Source organism: Mastomys coucha, unplaced genomic scaffold, assembly GCF_008632895.1.
Source record: "Mastomys coucha isolate ucsf_1 unplaced genomic scaffold, UCSF_Mcou_1 pScaffold14, whole genome shotgun sequence".
Classification (NCBI taxonomy): Eukaryota; Metazoa; Chordata; class Mammalia; order Rodentia; family Muridae; genus Mastomys; species Mastomys coucha.
In genome coordinates this window covers 103,999,311-104,012,638 of record NW_022196896.1, presented here as the reverse complement: position 1 = coordinate 104,012,638, position 13,328 = coordinate 103,999,311, and the positions used below count along the sequence as shown (strand labels likewise).

The window sequence follows — 13,328 nt, the reverse complement described above, 5'->3', positions numbered from 1 at the left end:
AAAAAAAAAAAAAAAGGTAAAGTTCTTAGACTATTTCATTTCCAGTACGGAAAGCCCTTTCAAATGAAGGGAGTCGTGTTGTGAAAAGCAGAGCCATTTGCTTCTTCCAAGTTGGTAAGGAAGGGAGTTGTTGGTGTCAGGTTGGTGTGGCGTGGAAGCACAGGATGAACTTTCCCACAGATTAAAATAATCAGGCGTAGGATTTGCGGACCCATCTTTTATTGCTGGGCACTTCCTGACCATTCCCGAAGTCCATTTATCAGGACCAGGAGTCTGCAATCAGCATCATATCTGGACTTGAAGCTCATTTTTAAAGTTTTGAAACCTTTGCAATTGCTCTCAAAGAAAGCCCCCAGTTAAAAAAGAAAAAAAGGCTTGGTGATGACAGTACTTGAACTGGGTCACCATACTGCAATAGCATGCTAGTCTAAACAATGGGGAGGTATTGTGGGGGGGGGGAGGACTCTGCCCTTCGCATTTTTATTTTAACTTCTTTGACTGGGATGATTGCTGTATGCTTTCTTGTTAGCCTTATTGAAAACATTCAGATTTTCTAATTAATGCTTGAAATCATATGTTTATTTTGGGGGTTTGATGTGATTGTTGATAGCACCGGAACAGGAGGTAGGGGCTTCCAGTGTGTAATAATTACTGAAGGGTCATTTAAGAGTCCCCAGGGCTGAGTCATAAAACCCACCCGGGCGGTGAGGCGGAACCAGAAAGTGTGTCTCGGTTCAGGCAAGTGGAATATACAGAAATCAATCAAGTGAATAGGAGTGTTGCACCCAAACCCTAGCTGTTTCAACATCCATGAATATTCTGAGGACAAAACAAAACAAAATATCCTTCTTAATCATGAGATGAAATCTTTAAGATATATACTAATACACGGCCAGAAAAATGAAAAGTTCAGTGACAAGTTTGGCCTGGCTTGGGACCCAGAAAGTCTTAGTTCAGTGGGACCCTCTGACAGGTAACTTATTTATGCACTTCAGTAAATGAAGATTAAGGAACTATTAAGAAGGAGAACGTACTGTACCCGAGCAACTCTCCAGCCACTAAAGGGCAATTAAGAAGTCAGCTTCGAGTCTTATCTCACTGGCTGCTCTAGGGTAGTTTTATAACTAGGAATTAAAATCTGAAAGGGGCGTTTTCTGCAGCTCTGGCCAAATATTGATTAAGTAGCTGTTTGTTAATACCACTGTCATCCATTAAAAGGCCGAGAGCTCAGCCCCTCAGTAGCCACCTTCTTTTGTTAGGGCTTCTTACCACACAGATCAAAGCGGGATCATTTCAGTTTATCTGTTGTGGAAAATCCTCCTTTTCCTCTGAAATCTCCAAGGAGGAGATGACCACACTCTCCTTGAAGAAACAGGAGAAACCAGTCCCACGTTGTTGTCGTATAGAGAAGGCTCATGGGGTGTTTTTTCAATTATCCTGTGGCTATTTCGTGTTCAGAACTGAGTCTGAGACTGAGACGGTGATTTTTTCTTTTTTTAAATCAAGTTGATTCTCCTTTAGGGAGGGGGAAGGGGAGCTACTATCTTGTTATGGCAAATTCTCTAAATATGAATTTGTCACTGTAACTGACATCCAGGCTTCAATGTTGTGTAGAAACGATATCAGATTTTTTTTTAAATGTAAAATTAGATGGAGAATAAATTACACAGAGGATTATGAGGGATAGTGGGTTCATCCTTCTATGTGTGACATTTCTGTAATTTTGTGTTTACAGGTGGTTAGATAATTCTCTTGTATATTTTAAAATCCCTGTAATATGGGAGCAGATATGTGTTTGTGTGTGCAATGTATGCTGTTGGCGTTTATTGGTCACTAAGAATCAAGCTGGTGCTGGGTTTTATAAAGGCATACTTATCCCGCAAGCTACTCTGTGAGAGCCATCAGAGTTTGAGGTAACAGCACAGAAGTTAGTGCATTCCCACATGTTGACTGCCGGAAAAAAACAAAACAAAACAACAAAAACATAACAAAAAAAAACCCACTGGAATCCCATCATGACTTCTGTAATTGTTGATTTTTAGATCAACTATTAGGTTTTTGTTTGTTTAAGAATTTAATATGTTTGCATTGGTTTTTTTCCTTTTTTAGGATGGCAAAAAAATTCTTTCAAGGGCTCCTTTGGAAATATACCATTTCTGTGCTTAATTTGCAAATTCCAACAAATTACTCTGAGGTTCTACCATTTATGCCAGAGTCAGGTTTTGGATATTTCACTGTATGTCATGTATGTGCCACCGTCTGAGGCTTTGCCAACCCCTTTGCAGTGCGATTTTGATTCTAAATAATGGTTTTATAAGGGTTTACTTTTTTTATTATTTAGGGTTTACTTTTTCTTATTATTTACCTTTTCATTCTTAAACAAGGTGCATCTTGGCAGGTAGTCAATACTGGGTATATTTATATTATACATGCTTTAAAATATTTTATGTCAGAATCACCTATGTTAACTCACAATTTATTTATTAGTGATCCATCCATGTTTAAATACTCACTAGCATAGCTAATCAATCATTACAATGTAGCATAACTGCCTGGAATTGATAGAGCAGCAGGTGAGAGTCAGCTGGAATATGTGATGGTTTGCCTTCCTTGGGTCAGGTATGCATTATTGTCTTTTACATGTACATGTGTCTTTATACACGTAGAGAGTTAAAGCAACTTTCTCCTCTTGAATGTTAGACTGTGTGCTCAAACGTTGCCAGGGAGACTGTAGATCCCAGATCTAGAGTTGGACCTGATCTTAGTAGCAAGACAAGACTGTTGATCGAAGAACAGACTGGCTCCATCTGGGGACCTATGAACTTGCCAAGGGTCTCTCTTCCATTTTCTCTTACTTCAAATCCTGCAGCGAAATTGAAAACACCATACTTTGCTATGTGTCATGTGCAGAGAGAGAAAGTGAAAGAGAGCTTTGACCTCGTCATTCTCTCTGCAGATGAACATCAACCTGGGAGGAGGAGTGTGCCCTATGGCTGCCCCAGGTCCTCTTAAACTGTGGTTCTCAACCTTCTTACTGGTGCAGCCCTTCAATGTAGTTCCTCATGTATGGTGACCCCCCACTACCACAAAATTATTTTTGTTGCTACTTCACAACTGCATTTTTCCAATGTTATGAATCATGATGTAAATATTTGATATGTAGGGCATCTGCTATGCAACCCTTATGAAAAGGCTGCTTCCACCTAAGAGGTCACGACCCACAGGTTGAGAACCACTGTCCTACTGGGAAATGCTAACAATCCTCCCTCCCCCACCCCAGTCTTCAGGAAATCAGGCATTCTCCTCTTTCTATCACCATTGCAGTGGGCAGGTTTTTTTTTTTTTTTTTTTTTTTTTTTTTTTTTTTTTTTTTTTTTTTTTTTTTTTTTTTTTTTTTTTTTTTTTTTTAGAATATTACCTCTCTAATAAGCCTCCCTCCAGAGGTATCTGCTGGGATTAAAAACTGAAACAATGAGACACTTCAGTTCCCATTGTGACATTAGCAATCATCACCCACTGTCTAGTTGATTGAGATGCATTACGGTGCTTCTCAACCTTACTAACCTTAAGACCCTTTAACACAGTTCCTTCCGCCCTGGTGACCCTCCCCCCCCATCATTGCTACTTTATAAGTGTAATGTTGCTACTGTTATGGATTGTAATGAAATTATCCGTGTTTTCTGATCTTTGAAGGCAACCTCTGTGACATTCCTCCCCCCCCCCACCCCCAGGGTTTCGACCCACAGGTTGAGAACCACTACCTTAGAAAGTTGCCCTTGTCAAAGGGAGAGCTGAAAATGTAGCTGAGGATAATCACACAGATTTTATAAACTCCTGCCTTGGTTTACCAGCTTTCCTTTGTTCCGAATAAAAGAGGAACAGATATTTTTGCTGTATAAATGGCCACTTCTCTTTAAAAAAAAAAAAAAAAAAAAGAAAAGAAAGAAATTGTATTTCAATAAGGAGCACCTGGGTAAAATTTAAAACTTGATTTGATACACTTTTCTCCCAAAAGGGAAATGTTGAGAAGACAAATTAGTTTACATGGCAAATAGCAAAAAGTTTACAGCATTTAAAATCCCACTGCAGGATTTCTAGTAGAGCAGAAAGGAAGAACACACACTCCCCACTGGGCCAAAGTAAGTGAATCTAAGCCATCTGAAATTGTATGTTCTTTTACTGCAGTGGCAAACGATTTTTCCTATGGAGGCTAGATTTCATGAAGGAAAAAACAAACAAGCAAAACAAAACAAGAACAAGAACAAAACAAAACTTCCAATCTATTGTATGTCTGTGCCCTTGGAGCCATTCAATAACTTCCTGGCTAAATTTTCTTATAGGTGTTTAGCTGTTCAGTTTTATGGCATCTATAATAACATATTAATATCAGCTCTCAATCTGAGGGGCCAATTCTGCCTGTTCTGGATCCAACTCAACAGATTCCATTCAGACATAGCTGATTAAAATGCTTTGCAGTGAGCAAGGGTATCTCTTCAGCACCCACCAGCAAGGATGAGGAAGTGGGTTACAGCTCTATTTTCAGCATGTAATGATTCATAAGATCATAGTAAAAATTTAAAAAGTAGATTTATAGAAACTTAAATGTGGCTCTTAAAAATAAAACTGGTAAGTATGGCTCTAGAAATAACTGTACATTAAATGCACTCAGTCTTATACCATTGGATGGACATCCCAAGTCAAATAGGATAAAATAGCTAAGAAAGTTAAGTGTTTCGCGGTTTGTATTATAGCATGGAATTGGTTCCATTTATTTTTGTGTCTACAGTGAATTCGGATTTGGTCACATGTTTGCGTTTTGGAAGAAAGTCGGCACTTTGATTTTGTGATTTTTTTTTATTAAATGACTCACATAGATATATTAAAAAGTGGGCAGTCATACATCCCTCTTGTTTCTTAGCATAAAGTTCTAGAATAAACATGGAGTTTGTTTATTTAATTTCTCTGATGCTAGGGATTGAACCCAGGGATCAACAATTCCAGAATGCATTATTACTCACCCCCACCCCAAAGTCTCAAACATGTGTCCTAAAGCTTAATATTCAAATGTATCATCATCATTAAGAAAATTGTGTCTGAAGTGTAAGTGTGTTTGTTTCTCTCAATTATCAGAGCTGAGTTTAATTTGAACTAAAGAAAATTAATTGGTGTAATTTATATCATTGTAAAGAAAATGGTAGCCTTCATTTTTCTGAAGCCTACACTAGACAGTTTCCCAGTTGAAAGTCATTGGAGACTGGAGTGTTTTTGTCCTGTCTGATTTAGTACTTTTCTGTATGTTCCTGTGCTCTAAAAGAACATATTGCCCAGAGTAAAAGTGTCTGGCCAGTGCTTGCCCTACCAGTGAGGCTGTTTAACTGAGACCAAGCAACTCAAACTATTTAGGTATGACTTCCTGAACTTCATTTTTGGTACTCATGAGATGAAGTGGGTCATGCTAGTTTCCAAGGGTTCAAGTGAGAACAAGTGAGAAGATGGCTGTGTGCGAATTACACCTATCCTAGCAAAGCTGAAAGTCCTGCTGGGGTAGGGGACACAAAACTCTAAATATGCCGAGAGAAAGTGACCAGCCCACAGATCAGCAGATGGGCTTTGCCCAAGGGCAGATAAAAGCTTCATTCAAGGCTTAGCAACAATGAAGACCAAACACACACACACACACACACACACACACACACACACACACACACCCCACATACTTACTCCACACACTGCACTTTCCCCACATCAGCAACTTGAGTTCACAGGTAGCTTTTTCGTAGGAAAACTTCATTGATTTCATAGGTCTGAAAAACAACAAAATTCTAAAAATTTCACTGCCTTTCAAAGGATATTTAATTCCTTTCTCGTGCCAGGCTATTTCTCTCTCCGATGAATTTGCTGTTTGCAAACTTCTGTTTATTTGTTTGTTTATTTTGTCTGCTCAAAGGCAGGCAAACTGCTTTGTGAAAGTTGATCTCAACATAGTAGCTTTTGCTCCTGAAATTCGGAAACCCGTTTAATTGGAGTCGTTCCCCACCATTTCCCGTTATTGCCTCTTTCAGCCTACTCATTCTTAAATGTCCTCGAAGTTCTGCCACGTGAGATGATTACCCGCACATCCTTAGTTCTTTGTGCGTGATCCTTCTTAAAACTGGAGTTTAGACTTAATGACGAAGCTTTCTAAAGTAGCCATCTTCGGGTGGAGGTTAAATCACAATGACCTTTTAATTTCATTTCCTTCTATCCAACCCCACAGGCACCCAAAAGTGGTGGTGATGCTGTGTGTGTGTGTGTGTCCTCCATTACTGGTATGCACTGTGAATGAAATGAAAGTAGTTTGGTCATGAGGCTCCGGGGACTCAGAACTCCTGCCCCTGTCTCCGGCTGGAGCCTCGTGACTCTGCAGGCCCAGGCTGCATGGAAGGTTGTTTTCTTATCCCCGCATACACTGCTCTGAACTGTCTCAGAAATAGGTCAAGCTGGGGCATGGCGGTTTATGCAGCTGTTGTGGCTTAGGCCGCACAGCAGGCAGTCGCTGCTCCTTGGCTGGCCCGGGCCCCAGTAAACTGATAAAAACTTATTGGAGAGCATGCCACCTTTTTTCTGGATGCCCTCTATCCCCCCTGAAGGCTCTCAGACGTGAGGATACTTCATGGGTCTGAGAGCCAGGCCTCAGCTCCATGGACAGACTTTTTGTCTTGAGATCATGTCCCAACAAGCCAACACTCAGTTGGTATAGACTTCCAGCCAGTTTATCATTCGAACCACCATATTTATTTTGGGGTGGATAAAACACTTGCTTTGTACAAAATTCAAAAGCTATACCTAAAAGCAGGGTAACATATTTTCTTTCCTCTGCCTACTAGATATCAATCAATACCTTGTTTTTCTGGAAATTATGAACAAACATGCCGTCACTCATGTGTGTATACATTTTTTAAACCTTTTCTAGAAATGGCAATTTTCAGTGTCAATGGAACTCTACCTCTTTAAAAAAAAAAAAAAAAAAAAAAAAGAAAGAAAGAAAGAAGAAGAAGAAGAAGAAGAAGAAGAAGCAAAAAACCCCTGCATTATGTCTCAGCAATTACTCTTCTCCGGGGCTTTGTCAGCTCTGTTTGTATAGCTGCATAGTATTCCATTATATTGGCAGAGATTGATTTATTTTAGTCAGACTGTCTCCAATGTGACAGCACCAGTTGGCACAGATGTGAGTTTATTTATAAAATAAGGGAATGGCGTTTGTGATTTTTGAGAGCTTTGCTGGAGTTTAGGTTGTACACGGAGAACAAATGGTGGAGAAGCTGGACATTTGAAAGGCAGGAGAGTGTTTACCCTGGGTGTGGCGGAGCCCTGTGCTAGGCACACAAGACATTTCCCCTCTGTCACAGTCTGTGGGTGGAAGTTTTGAAACGACTATTAAATTAGACTAGTAAATTACTAGTAAATGCCTGCTTGTCCCACTAGCAGTGACTGCCTTCTAGAAACATGTCCAATATTCCTTTCTTTCTCCAAACAGAACATCTTCTAAATCGAAGCAATCTTTTTCTTCTACTCATTGGGTCGTTTTAAAATTCTTTTTTGTTTACAATTTATTTAATTTCACTCCTATTCAAAATAGAAATAGGTATTAAGCTTTTTTTTTCTTATGTTTGTTTTATACTAGAGAGATTATGGGCAGTTTATAAAATTTAGAAGCAACTTATTCTAACCATTAAGGTATAAAAGAGAAATTGTCTTCCCCGGATCTCCAAGCTGGCTTTGAACTAGTAAGTCACAAAACATAGTGCTGTATCTAACTTTGAAAAGTGCTGACTTGGAGTTTTTTTCACTTGGTAATGGCCGACTTTTAATGTTGCACATTTTAAGGGAGTATGTATCCGTTCCCTTCTTCTGCACAAAAGACTTTTTATATTTTACCACATACCTTACCTCTCTCAAATCATTTTGGCCTATTTCCCCTTAAATCTGATGCTTGGGGACTCAGTGGCTCAGACTTTCCTAAATTGGGAGTTAGTCTGAGTCAAGCCAGAAAGATCTGTGCGCCAGTTCTCCGGAAAAGACAAGCCACCCCCCCAAAAGCCCAGAGGTGGGGGGTGGTGTGATAGCAGTAGATATTATGAACCAACTATTTCAAGCCACCTCTTCTTAGGAACAGAGCATCCAGCAGCAGGAAAAATAGAGGGCCAGTGAAATAAAAACCTTCTGAAAATTAAAGTCTTAACTGGTTAAAACAGAAACTGCAAAAGAAGAACAAGGCTTCTCTCTTGATTACTCTGGTGGCCATCCCAAGATACTCAGGCAGAAAGGCACACATTCCGCAAGCTAAGAGAGACACCCCTAGCTTTCAGGATCCCCTCTGCTTTCCCCCTGCTTTGCCTGTGAGATCTAAAGTGGTCAGTTAGACAGTGTGAACCGGCTTAGGGTTAAGGACAGCTGCAGAGAGCTGGAAAGAATCAAAAGCAGCCTTTTTCCCTCTTCCAACCCCATGCATGATTTTGAATTGAATCAGGCCCATCTTTTGTGGCTACATCTCATTCTTACCTGTAAGAGAATCCAGCTCCCTATGCAGGAGGGAAGGTCTACAGGTGGCTAATCCCAACACGAAGATCCTGATGTGTTTTTGAGTGGTTGCAATGTTGTTCTCAGGAAACTTAGACCATCTAGAGTGAATTGTCTCAGCGCCACCAGGTGTAGAGTGATGAAACTCTGGATATATGGCCCAGTCTTACAATGCTTTTATTTGTAGGTAAAGAGAGATGATAAGTAGAGTCAGCCCCTAGGGGACTAGTTTCATCGCTCTGAGCAGATGTCTTTTGGTAGAGTTAATTATTATTTTAGACTCTAATAAAGACTCTTACTATTTTATGTACATGAATGTTTTGCCTGTGTGCGAGCATGTTCACTGTATATGTGTCTGATGCATATAGAATCCAGAAAAAGGATCCTGATGATCTGGAACTGGAGTTGAGTATAGTTGTGAGCCAACATGTGGGTGCTGGGAACCAAGCCCACGTTCTTTGCAAGAATAACAAGTGCTTTTAACCAGTAAGCCATCTCTCAAGCCCAAGGAGAGACACTCTCACTTTTAATTTGTAAACTTTCTCTGTGTGTGTGTGTGTGTTTGCACACGTGCGTGTTGTACCTGTTGCATATATGTGAGTGTTTAGTCACGTGCATGTGTGTGGAAGACACAGCAGGACATGTGTGTGTGTTCTATTATGTTAATCTATTTCCTGGAGACAGGTTTTCCCACTCAACCAGATACTTACCGTTTAGGCTCGTCAACAAGCTCTTGGGGTTCACCTGTTTCTATCCCCCAGTGCTGGGGGTTGTAGGCATGCACAGCCATTCCTGGCATTTTAAATATATGTAGGTCCTGGAGATTCAAATTCTCAGGCTTACAAAGTGAGAACTCTTACCCATTGCGCCATCTCCCCATGCCTACTCTCAGAAGAGGAAGGGACTCAGAGGTGGTGAGCGTTCATTTTCTATTTCATGATTCCCAAGTAGGTGAGATCTCAGTGTCTGGAATGTTTCTAGCTTACTGATACCCTCTCAGACTGTAAAAGGCGTGGGAGGCCATTCTAGGAAGTATAACAGGAGGTCCTCATAATTCCTGGGGTAGACTAGTAATCTTCCAAAGCAAAAATAAGACTTGGGGGGCTGGAGAGATGGCTCAGCAGGTAAGAGCACTGACTGCTCTTCCAAAGGTCCTGAGTTCAAATCCCAGCAACCACATGGCGGCTCACAACCATCCGTAATGAGATCTGATGCCCTCTTCTGGTGTGTCTGAAGACAGCTACAGTGCACTTACATATAATAAATAAATAAATCTTAAAAAAAATAAAACTACTTAAATAAAAGTTAAGAGAAAAAAAAATAAGACTTGGGAGCTCATCCAGGGTGGATGCCTTCCAGGTGGGGGACTGGTTGGTGTTATGCAGACAGGACGCATCCATGGCATGTGTCTGCGTGCAACACACACTTATTACAAAGCGGTAGAGAGGCAACTTCTGCAGTCTCTCACTGGAAGCCAATGTCTGTCTGTGCTCACTGGTCCTGCTGAGCTCTGAATACTTGCTGAATGCTTGTCTGGGAGAAGAGGGCAAAGGGATAACTTGGGATAAAATGTCAGGCCAGAAAATCCCAAAGAACAAGACTCCAGTGTGCTTGAGTGAGAGGGGTTCCCTGGTATTGGGAAAGCTGCCTTTAGATGGGAACATGGCTCTAGTGGAAGGTCAGAATGGCGACTCAAATCCTCACCCACCTGGAGATCAGTTTTGAGGCTTCTTTCAGCTTGTTCAATGAAAGTTGGCTTCTTTGTGTCTTCTTCCTCTCCGTGCTATGTCTTTTTGGGCCTCTATGAAGACAAAACCGGTGGATACTTGGGATGTAGGAGCTATCGTAAGTGGCCAGTAGAGGAGGGGAATGCAGTTCTTGCATGGGTCAGAAGGCAGGCTTAATTTGTATTGGAGAGCCAAGGATATACCTTGGTCAGATAGACGAGAAATACTACTCAGAACTGAATTTTTGTCTTTGTCTTTGTTGGCTAACTTTCATCATTCTATTCAATGATTATAATTTAGTGTCACTGTTTTAATGACTCCCCTACCCTCAAAAGAATCCTTTCTACTTTTTAAAAGTAAAAAAAACCCACATTAAAACCATGAGGGTTCCCATGTATAGAAAAGACAATGCCTATCTTTCACACTGACATTTCTGAACATGGAAAATCCTTCTGGAAGAGCCTTAGGAAGTATACAATGAACTGTCACTCAGGTAGTTCTGTATAGGAAACCATGGCCCCCCCAACAAGCTTAGCTTTTTCACAGGTATGGCTGAGAATCTCCCTGCTCTCTAACCTCCTCCCCTAAGACATTTGAAAATGCTTTCCCTCATCTACTAGCATGTGGGTTGACCTGGGGTAGGGGGAGTGGTCAGTTTCTGGGCTGGTCCCTTTGCCTCCCTTCTCTCTCTTGTCTTGCTTCCAGCTGCCTCCTCCCATGATACCTACCCCACACACATCCTTTTCCATTCAGCTTGCCCTGTTCACATAGAAACTCAACAGCTTCATCCGTCAGAGGCGTCATCACTTTGCAAAGGGATCTTGGGACTGGCCAATTTAATATGGAGGAAAGGTGAGATTAGAGGCATCTACGGAGGCCAGAAACAGGTTCCCAGTGCCCCTCCTCTCAGCAAATCCTGTCTTGAATGTGTACAGACAGGATCAGTTCAGCCAAGAGAGCTCTTCTTGCTGGTAGGGAGGATCTAGAGGACAGTGCTCCACTGAGTTGTCTTAGAAGCGGTCAAGTCAATTCTCCACTCTGGTGCTCCCACATCTTCTGTGTCAGGGAAGGGCCTTGGCTTTGGTGTTTTGATCTTCTTAGCCATGGAAAAGCATGCCAGGCCTTTCAGGTTCAGAGCCATAAATCAGGAATGTACAGTGTGGGGCTCATCTCGTCTCCCGTCTGAAAGCTTTTCCTATGTGGCCAAACTGATCTGAGTGTTCCCACTTTCAATGGCTCCAGGACACTTGTCAGAGGTCTGAGGAAATGCCTCTGCCCTTCTTCAGAAGACCTAAGATATGAGGGATAGTCTTTTTGGATGTAGCAACCTCAAGGGTTCATATCCCCAGAGCCTCTAGAATCCAGAGTCGAGGTGCTGGGTCATGTGATGCTAGGGATTGAACACGGGGTTTCAAGTGTGCTAGGCAGGTATTCCTACCAACTGAGCCACATGCTTAGGTTCCAGAGACCCTCAGAAACACATCACTTTAGAGGACACAAGCCATGAGCCTCTGGATTAACAGCAGGGCTTTATTTTGTCTGTTCTTAGTTTTATGTACTATTAAATTTATCATAGGCTCTATTGGATCTTAGCTTTGGGAGTTAGAATCTGTTGATATTCTGTGAATATTGGGTCAGTGGATTTAAGACTCTGACAACAGACTACCTCTATTAAGAGGGACACTTGTCAGAAGTGAGTTTTCTCTTTACTGTTTGTTTTTGAGACATAATTTTATGTGGCTTAGGTTAGCCTCCAGTTTGCTGTGTAACCAAAAATGATCATAAACACCCAATTCTCCAGTTTGTACCTTCAGAGTGCTAGGAATACAGGTGTGGCCAACCTGATTTGTGGTTGCTGAGGATTGAACCCTGGGATTCACGCTAGACAGGCATTCTACTAATTGAGTCACATCCTCAGCCTCCAGAGGTAGATTCTCCATAGAGTTAATGAGCGTGTGGAGCCGCACCTGTGCAAGGCCCTTTTGTGGCTCTGACAAGGATCCCAGCAATGTCTTAATATCCCCTGATCTTTGCAAATGATGCGAGAACTAAGATGTGATGGGTTTCCTTCTCTAGATGGGCACATCTAAGTCTCAAATGCTACAGCATCCACTGCCATCTGTCTTCAGCAGAGGTGGGGTGAGATGGCAAGCACCTGTATGGGGAATGCATGGGAACACAGCCCAGTCATGTGTGAGAACGGATTAATCTCAGGGCTGACGCTCTGTTCCTCTCCGTGTGTGTGCTTGGGACAGTATTCGGGACAAGGGTGGACTCAATGTCCCAGGCAAGTGGCTATCCTGTCTCGTCTTGTCTTTGGGTTGGGGCGGGAAGGCTTTAGGTACCAGAGGGTGGCAGGTAGGTTCAGAAGCTGAGAAGGCACAGCTCTGTGTGTTCCTACATGTGATCAGACAACTCTGCCTTGTCCTCACATGGGATGCATGCTTCCTTGCTCTTGCTGACAAAACTTGGCTTATAGAAGAGGCTGGAAAAGTATGAGGTGCTGTGTGGGGGCTGTTAAACTTCTGTATTTGTATAAAAATGATACGGCCTTCTGAAGAACAGTAGCGATTTCTTTCTGTTTCCAGGGACACGGAGGTTCTGGCTGACCAAATCAGTATTTGAAATGATCCTGAAAGAGAGGAAGAGAGGGAGAGAGGTGGGAGAGATAGAGAAGGAATGGGGGGGCCGTAGACAAGGGTGTTCTTCACTACCCTGACTGATTCTACAGCACTTTTTCTTAAGTGTATGTTAGGTGAGTGAACTAAACTGTTGTCAGAAACAGAAGCTGGCAAAGAAACATTTTCTTTTTTCCTCTATTTTTCTTTTCTTATTTTGCCTTGAGTAGAGACGCAAATATACATCTAAAAATTCTTTGAAAATGTTATTTGTGTCAATGAACATCTTCTAGGTAAAACAATTTGGGAAAAAATTTGTGAAGAAGAAATCACTTAAAATCTAAAACTCATCCTTCCTTTCTTCCTTCCTTCCTTCCTTCCTTTCTTCCTTCCTTTCTTTCTTTCTTTCTTTCTTTCTTTCTTT

The 13,328-nt window shown here is 41.6% G+C and overlaps 1 protein-coding gene and 1 long non-coding RNA gene across 3 annotated transcripts in view; one reads left to right on the top strand and one right to left on the bottom strand.

The window, feature by feature from the left end:
• The window catches only part of Pax3 (paired box 3), a 96,181-nt gene that overhangs the window by 8,152 nt on the left and 74,701 nt on the right, over nucleotides 1-13,328 (top strand). The gene's annotated exons all lie outside the window — the stretch shown is intronic.
• On the bottom strand, nucleotides 2,458-5,895 carry LOC116088626. Its single transcript, XR_004117948.1, has 2 exons — nucleotides 5,722-5,895; nucleotides 2,458-2,863 (listed from the first exon to the last, which is right to left on the bottom strand). It is a non-coding gene; the product is annotated as an uncharacterized LOC116088626 (long non-coding RNA).